The sequence below is a fragment of the Mauremys mutica genome, chromosome 12 (assembly GCF_020497125.1).
Source record: "Mauremys mutica isolate MM-2020 ecotype Southern chromosome 12, ASM2049712v1, whole genome shotgun sequence".
Taxonomy (NCBI): domain Eukaryota; kingdom Metazoa; phylum Chordata; order Testudines; family Geoemydidae; genus Mauremys; species Mauremys mutica.
The window spans coordinates 44,311,877-44,320,800 of NC_059083.1; positions in this window are offsets into that span (position 1 = coordinate 44,311,877).

Consider the following 8,924-nt stretch of genomic DNA (forward strand, 5'->3'; position numbering starts at 1 on the left):
TTCAAAATATACCAAGTAAACATCCTTAAATCAAACTCTAATAAGTTCTCATGCTGCATTTTTCTTACTGTGCCTATTTGTAATTTTAAGTTATCAGTGGAAATGCTGCAGCCTTCCCTTGTCAGAGCCCTAATGCCTATTTCTGAGAGAAGCCCCCACCTGCCTGTAATTGCTCTTGTTCTCCCTACTGCTTTCCTCATTTGGAGGGAGGTCCTGACTGCTCTGACTCTGCCACTTTAAGGGGAGAAGTAGTACAGGAAATCCACTGAACTCTGCTCTGTGAAGAAAACAAAGACATGGCTTGGAGACAGGAAGGCAAATACATGGCTGGGAATGTCAGGAGCAGGAACCAGCATTTCTAAGAATTTATGTCACTGAAGAAGAAAGCTCTGCAGTGAGGAATATTCAGGAAGGTTGATTCAGCAACGCACTTATCTGTCCAGCCAGTGAAGCTCAGCAGAGGTTGGGGGAAGAAGCATCTCTCCTGGGCCCCAGCACTCCTGGAGCTGAGCTGCCTGAGAATAGGGTGACCAGATGTCCTGATTTTATAGGGATAGTCCTGATTTTTGGGTCTTTTTCTTATATAGGCTCCTATTACCCCTCACCCCCGTCCTGATTTTTCACATTTGCTGTCTGGTCACCCTACCTGAGAGGCTAGTGGAAAGCAAGAGCTCACAAAGGATCAGGCCAGTCACCTCCCAGAGGGAACTTTAATTCCTGCAGAGGGAAGGTTCCCCCTCTCTAGTGTAACAGGAAAATACAAACCTGTCTGCAGAGATCAGCTGGATTCCCAAAGGCCAGCTCGGGCTTGGCAGCCCCTGCATTCCAACCTGTTACCTCAGCCCCGGAGCTGGGGCTGGGAGAGAGATGTCTCTCTCTTTCCGGGGCCAGACAGCTCAGCAGGGGTTAGGGGAGAGGCATTGCTCCTTCGCCTCAGCAGCCCTACACACCCCAAACTCCCCCCCATTACCTCCTATTCCCCTTCCCACCTCACTGTCTTACATGTGCATCCTCTCTGGGGTTCAGGTGCCTAATTAGTGGAGCCACACCTGCATGGCTCCACGAATTAGGTGTGCCGCACTTGATGCCCTGCACCTTAGAGAGAAGGCAGGTTCCCAGGTTGAGTAAAACTGGGAGTGCCCAAGGGAAAATTTCCAGCAGGAACCATCCCTCTATGGATGATCAATTGCTGAGGAATCCATCAGACCCTAAGGGTATCTTTGAGGATACAAGTATGACTATATTAATAACGTGTGCATAGGTATTCACAAGATTTATATACGCTTTGGTAATTATAATCTTGCTTGTGACTCTAATAAAACTCGTAATGCAGATTAGACGTGGCGGACGTATGTGTGGTCACTATCCTTGGTCTTCATGAGTTCCTAGAGACCCTGCATCTGAAATGCGTAGCAGAGGTGACTTTCAATCTGTTGAGCTGGAAACTGTAGCAACCAGAACCAAACCCAGAGTGATGTAAGACAACATCACTACATTTACTCTAAATAGAAAAGGCTACACTTCATATTTTATGACTCTGAAATTACACTTCCTAGTGTCAGGGCTTTACCTTCCTCATCAGCATTTTATTTATTAGTGTAATTAAGTAATGGTAGAAAGGTGTGATTGGACCTTTCTGGGGCACAGACCATTACCAACATCAAGCTCCCTTCCACCTAATCCTGAATTGAGGTGATGCAGCCACAATTTTTAAAGGTGACCATGAAAAGATCAAATAATGAGTTTTCTGATCGTTGCTTCCTTGGGATCAATAGAGGTGAAAAAGGCCTTCAAACTTTTTTATTCTTTTACTAATTAAAAATTCTGGTCTTAAGAACACTTGGCACAAAAGATCTGTTAGTTCAATATTCAGCACCTTCATCTGTGCTGAGAATCTGAGGCCAGGTTTCGAGTAGGAAATTAAGTAGGTAGAACTACACCCCTGGGGGTGTGAAAAATCCACCCCCGATTGACACAGTTAAACTGATCTAACCCCTGTGTAAACTTGTCAACAGGGGAGGGCTTCTTCCAACACAGCTACCAGCTCGCAGGGAAGTTGGTGCAGGGAGCATCTTCACTGACATGCTACAGCAGCACAGCTGTGCCACTGCAGTGTTTTAAGTGTAGACTGGCCCTAAGAAAGCTCCAGATACACATGGTAGTTTCCCAACCAGCCACAGCAACAACAGGGGAGTGAAGGTATTTTGGGGAGAAAACTCAAGAGGAATTCATTTTTTCAGGTGGAAAAAACCCTGCCTGGAAGCTATCAGGCCTCCCCTATGTGACCTAGAGAATCACAAAAGGAAGCAGCTCCCAGTTATTCTCACCTCTTCAGGTCACCTTTAAGGAAAGGCCATTTTTCAAATACTAGACACTCGTCTCCAGCTGCAGATGTTGCTGTTTTCTCTCTAATTCTTCCATTTGGAAATAAAATCCCCACTGATATCACCCCATTTCCTCTGGTTATTAATGTATGATGTAAAATCCTCTACAGTGAGAAGAACCTTGTCCCCCATGGTGACTGCCCAGCCCCAGCTGCTGCCTCCCCCAGGCAAACCCAGCTCCCCCCAACGTGTTCTGTGTTGTAATTGAAATAAATACTTTAAAATGTAGAAAAACATCCAAAAATATTTAATATATTTCAATTGGTATTCTACTGTTTAACAGTGCGATTAAAACTGTGATTAATCGTGATTAATTTAAAATTGTTTTTAATAATTTAATTGTTTTAGTTAATTGTATGAGTTAACTGTGATTAATCACCAGACCTAGTTCATAACAGTGACCACCCCAGTAGAGAGGAGTGCGGGATCCAGCCTTCCCAACTGCTCTCACTGTTGATGCTAGAGCACCAAGTGCGGCTGCGCTCTGCCAACAGAAGGAGCATAGTGTGAACATGCACAAGCGATGTAATTATACTGGTTTTTGACTGTCAGTGTAACTTGCATTGACAAAACACTAGTGTAGACAAGGCCTAATACCCCTCCCAAGGATCTTTCTAGCAGCTGGAAGAAAGTATAAAAGAGGGAGAGTGACATCATCACTTGCAGGGCCTGCTCTAGGTTTTTTGCCACCCCAAGCAAAAAAAAAATTTGGCTGCCCCCCACCCCAACCCTGGGCTCCTCACCGCACCTCCTGCTGCCCCAGCCCTGGGCCCTCCCCCCCCTCCACCTGCACCCTCCTTCCGCCGCAGCCCTGGACAGGTCATTCAGCAGGAATTTTGGTTGAGCGCAGAACACAGACAGGATTGGGTCCCATATGGTTACAGAGCTGCAGTAAAGTGGAACAATTTTCAGCTTGTGTGATTGGAGGATATCTGGCTGCATATTATAAGACTGTCCTCCATAAATGAGGAAAAGTTGAGGTGCCTTTATTATTCTTTTGTTCCACTCTTTCTTTCTATGGGGAATTTGCCCATGCAATATCACTGTCTTCCTTTCAAACAAACAAACAAAAAGGCAGTGGCTGTTGAAAATAGCAATTCCAGTCCTAATAACCACTGGGAAGCATTTCTTGCTCAATTTTATCCTACTTTTTCTACAGCAAGTTACAGTGGATCAGTATATTTGATTTAAGAGAAATGAAGTAACAGCTGCCCAAACTGAGCTTGAGCACTCCTGAATTTTGAGGTGTTCAAATCTGGAAGGCAGGTGCTGGGAGGGCGGGGAGCTGTGGCTTCATGGGGGAGCACGGCAGCATGTATGCAGCAGCGTGTCTGGCACTGCGTGGAGCCAGACATGCTGGTCTGAGTAGCACGGTAAGGGGGCTGGTGGGTTGGAGAAGATATAGGGGGTTTCAGGGGGGGCAGTCAAGGGATGGGGAGCAGGGGGTGTTGGATGGGGCAGAGGTTCGCGGGGGCAGTCAGGGGCAGGGAGAAGGGGGGTTAGATGGGTCTGGGGTTCGGGGGAGCAGTCAGAGGACAGGCAGCGGTTGGATAGGCATGAGAGTCCCAGGGGTTTGTCAGGGGCAGGTAGGGGGTGGGGCCCTAAGGGGGAAGTTTGGGGGTGGGTCTCAGGAGGGGGCAGTTGGGGACAGGGAAAGTTTGGTTCCAGGCTGGCCTGGAGTCCTGTCTGTGTTTTAATGAACTTACCAGCTTGTACCATCTGTTAGGGCAAGACATTGCTTGATTCAAGCTTGCTTAGTCCATTAAAGTCAGAATTTAGCCTGCATTTCTATTTGTATTTCTTAGGTAACCAGCTTTGATCTCTGTGCCTGATACTTAGCACTTAAAACCTACCTTTCTGTAGTTAATCAATCTGTTTTATATTTTACCTACACCAATGTGTGTTTCGTTGAAGTGCTAGGGGGAATCTCAGCTCAGGTTACAAAGGCTGGAGCATGTCCACTTTCCTATGAAGAAGTGGTGAAGTAAGTAATGAATTTACATGGGCCAGACTCCTGAGCAGTGCAAGGCAGTATAATTGTGGGGTGTAAGGCAGGGGAGCTGTGGGGAATTGGCTGGAGCCTCCCTATTGATGGTCCATGAGTGGCTGGGAGATCATTCATGTGACACAGCTGGGTGTGTCCCTGCCTGTGAGTGGCTGTGTATGTGCAGTGCCTGTCAAGGCTTGTAGGTTGACACCAGGATCACAGGGCGAAAGGCAGCCTTGGTTGGTGCGTTTGGAGGGCTCAGTGGTCCCACAGTCTAGGTTGTGCTGTGAGGACCCGTCACATCCACCTCCGCCTCTCAGGTGAGCCCTCAACCTCTCTTCCCTCCCGTCACCCATCCCCATTTATTCCCATCTGTATAATCCCCCATCCCTCAATGCAAAACTAAACCCCTCTCCCCCAAACTGCCTATTTCTCTGCCCCCAATGCCCCTCTTCATCCCGTCCAGCAGGCACACGTGTATTTTTTGTCTTACATTCAACTCAATGCATTTCACCTCTCTCTGTAACACAATAATGGTTCAATGCTGCATCTGATCAATTCCAACACTTCAGCGAATGTTCTAGGCATCAGCAGGCAGAACTGCACGGATTGTGTCAGAAATCTGGAAGCAGAAAATGGGAGACACTTGGGGCCCCTGGCACTGGGTGGGGTGGGCAAATGGGGGACCTTGATGACAGAGTTGGGGGTAACGGCACCTTTAATCCCCTCTGCGGTGTATTGAGAAGCCACCTAGAGCAATGGGAGCGACAATAACTCCTCGTGGGGAAGCTCCTGCCCCAGCCGGTTTGGTTCTGGTGAACAGAGCAGGGATTTTGCAGGAGGGCTCCACACACCCTGCCGTGATGGTGGACGGTGTTTACGCCTGTCCATGAAAGTCTCCTTCTAACTCCTCCCAGCTGTGAGTGATGCAGACTCAGCAGAAATTCTGCCCACAGTTCGAAATCGAGGCAGACTGGACAGCTGAGAGCCTCCTAGAGATTGAGCAGGGGTGGGGTGGGGGGCTGCAGCAGCCAGGGCCCTGGGAGAGGAACGGGGAGGGGAAATTCAGTCTCATTCATTCATTTCACCACCATGGGCCTCACCTCATGGAACCAGCTACAGGCAGAACAGCCCAAAGCCCTGAGCCCCGGCACTTTAGGGCCTGTTCACAATTGATTCTGCTTCCTCCAGGATCTCCCCTTAGACTCTCCCCTGTTGCACTGTGTGTTCCCGTGCGACTCACCAGGGGCTATTGCTTAGGGCCCCTGGCCCTGCAGAGACCTGTTGCCAGCTGGGGCAGCTCCTCCTTGGGGGAGGAGGGAGTGAAGTCCCAGCAGGAATGTAACTGCTGTGCAGTGCAGCTGACATACTCTGGGGGCAGCACCACCTGCTGCCTCTGGGGAATCCTGGAGGCTGCAATACACCAGGCTGCTACCGATGCCTGTGCCTCACTCAGCCTGCAGGCAGCACAGGGAGGAGGCCCAGAGCAGGGCCCAGAGGTGGCTGTGGGGCTGTTTCAGCTCATATGCACTGTGAGGTCTTGGGGGGGGGGGGGTTGATGATGCAGGGTTCCCAGAGGCAACATGGAATAATGGGGTGCCCAGCGCTACCTGTGGGCGAGATGGTTCCCCAGCCTCACAGATCTCACTGCCAGGAAGTTTCCCCTGAGACTCAGCCTCAATTTCCCCTTTGTTAATTTCTCTCCATCCCCCCTGCTCTTTTTGCCCCTTAATTCTTTATGTTCAAAAACAGAACCAGAAACAATAGAACCCCCCAGTTGGTGGCCACAGAAAATACTGACTCTAGGATCAATTCTCAATACACATCTCACGCTGCCCATGAGACCTCCTGTTCTCAGTCATATCTCTGCCCACAGTCCTGCATGTCTGGATGGGTCCCTTCACAGCTGGGATCGGCAAATCCCCTCCTGCAGACCCCTCCCCTCACAGCTAGGATGGGGGACTCTGGAAAGTCTGGAGGATGCAGCCACATAAGCATTGGCCTCCCCCCTCCTCAGATGCAGTTGGTGGGGACAGAAATGAGAAGATCCCAGGAGGGGGTTCATACAGGATTTCATGCCAGGCAAAAGTCCTGTTTGGATTGGACTTAACTTTACAACCCCTGCAATGAAGTGGACCTGAGCGGATGGCTCCCTGTTAAATCAAACACTTTGCATCTCTCCCCATGTTAAATACATCTGGAGTGTTTTTAAACATTTGCCAAGCGAATTGTTTATCATTCTCTGTATTTATTATTGCTGCACAATAACAGCTCTAACAAGTGCCCCTGTGAACTAATGGATGATGTGGAAGTAGAGCAAGAACGGACAGGGATTTCAATGCATGACAGTCTCTGTGAGCAAGAGTCAGGCTGGCTGTAACCCTAATAACGCGAGGCTTGTAGAAGTGAGGATTGTGTGAGGCGAGTGGGAAAGAACTGTGGGAGAAGTCGTTGCGACCTTGTGTCGATAATGAATGTAAATTGGCGTCTAAATAGAAGTGAGAAAAATAAGATATCAAGATGGCCTAGGTATAAACAAAATGCAGCCGTTGGCTATTATTGTATGTAACAAAAAGTATAAATGCTGCTGTAATTGTTTACTTGGGGAGAGACCTGCCTAGGACTGGGGAAACCCTGTGTCCTAGGGCACTCCCTCCTCTATACAATTGTAAAGAGAAAATAAAGTATCTGACTCTGCTGCACCCAACCAAAAAGTGAGAACTAAGTTTTTCTCCGACAATGACATAGTGCAGCAACGACTTCTATTTACCGTTGTGCTGGCACAGCGGCAGGGGCAACAGGTTTGTATAATTTTTGGTGGTGTCCAGAATGGGTCCATATCCTGCGCCTCCCTGTGCCCCCCCCCCCACCTGCCTTGTAAGCCGATCTATATATGTTTTAAATAATGTAAAAATGGACTGGAAACAGTAAGCGCTTAACAGTTTCCCTCTATTGCACAATATCACTATCGTCAGAAAAATGTATTTAACTAAGACTATCAACTTGATTAATACTGTTTTGAATACGGAAACAACACAGCACTCTTGGATCAATAACCCATAAAATAAAATACCAAGCCCCAGCTGCTCAGGTCCAGACTCCAGGAAGCCCCCTCAGAGTCGAAGTCATCTCCCGGTGAGTGCTAGGGGGATGGGGGGAACTGCCATAACATGTGTGTCTCCCCTCCTGCCTTTGCTGGCGCAGTCCCTTTGTTGTGAGGTAGCGCAGCATAGAGTGGCTGGGCAAGGGGCAGCTCCATCCCCCACTGAACAACGATGAAAAGTGCTTGCTGCCTCCTGGAGAACATTGCAAAAGAAGGGGCTACATTTTGTTTTAGTTTTAGAAAGTATTTGCTTTTACGGCTTATTGATCCAAGAGTGCTGCTGCACAGGGCGCAGGCAGGGATGCCAGCAATGCCCCTCTGCTATGTACATCGGCCAAACTGGACAGTCCCTACGGAAAAGGATAAATGGACACAAATCAGATACTAGGAATGGCAATATACAAAAACCTGTAGGAGAACACTTCAACCTCCCTGGCCACACAATACAGGATTTAAAGGTAGCCATCCTGCAGCAAAAAATCTTCAGGACCAGACTTCAAAGAGAAACTGCTGAGCTTCAGTTCATCTGCAAATTTGACACCATCAACTCAGGATTGAACAAAGACTGTGAATGGCTTGCCAACTACAAAAGCAGTTTCTCCTCCCTTGGTGTTCACACCTCAGCTGCTAGAAGAGGGCCTCATCCTGCCTGATTGAACTAACCTCACTATCTCAAGCCTGATTCTTGCTTGCATATTTATACCTGCCCCTGGAAATTTCCACCACATGCATCCGACGAAGTGGGTATTCACCCACGGAAGCTCATGCTCCAATATGTCTGTTAGTCTATAAGGTGCCACAGGACTCTTTGCTGCTTTTAATTCTATCATTTTTTCAACTATTAATTTTCAAAGGTGTAGTGCAGGAGGTGGGTGTATGTGCCCTACCTGCCAGAGAGAACCAGTTAAGACAATAAGGGTGGGGGGGGAGAAGAGAGAGAGAGCAGCTGCACATGTGTGTAATTGCAATGTTTATGACACATGTACATTGTCACTGAACAACCCAGTCTGACAATTTAATAGTTTATTTTGTTAAGATAAATATTTTGGATTTCTTGAAATTCCACAATTGAAATACAAATGATGTTATTTAGAGATTTGAGGGAAAGATTAAAAAAAAGTAAATAATTCCATTTCTAGAAATAGATTTATATGGCTAGATGCTTGTTTTTGAGATACTGTTGAAATGTAAATTAAAATAGTCTTGTATTTACACCTTGTTACAATAATATTTTCTAAATTAAAATAATCTTTTTTCTTTCATATTTTACATTGAGATTTCACAGGAGTAGAAATTCTGACAGGAGTGAATGACCCCAACCCCACCATCTGCTACCCCTGGGGCAGGGGACGGGGAAGGTGGGGGCTGGAGGTTCCCAGGTGTCCGGTTTTTGACTGGAACCTCCAGTTGAAAAGGGAAACTGGCAGCATCCGGTCAGCACAGAAAGTCC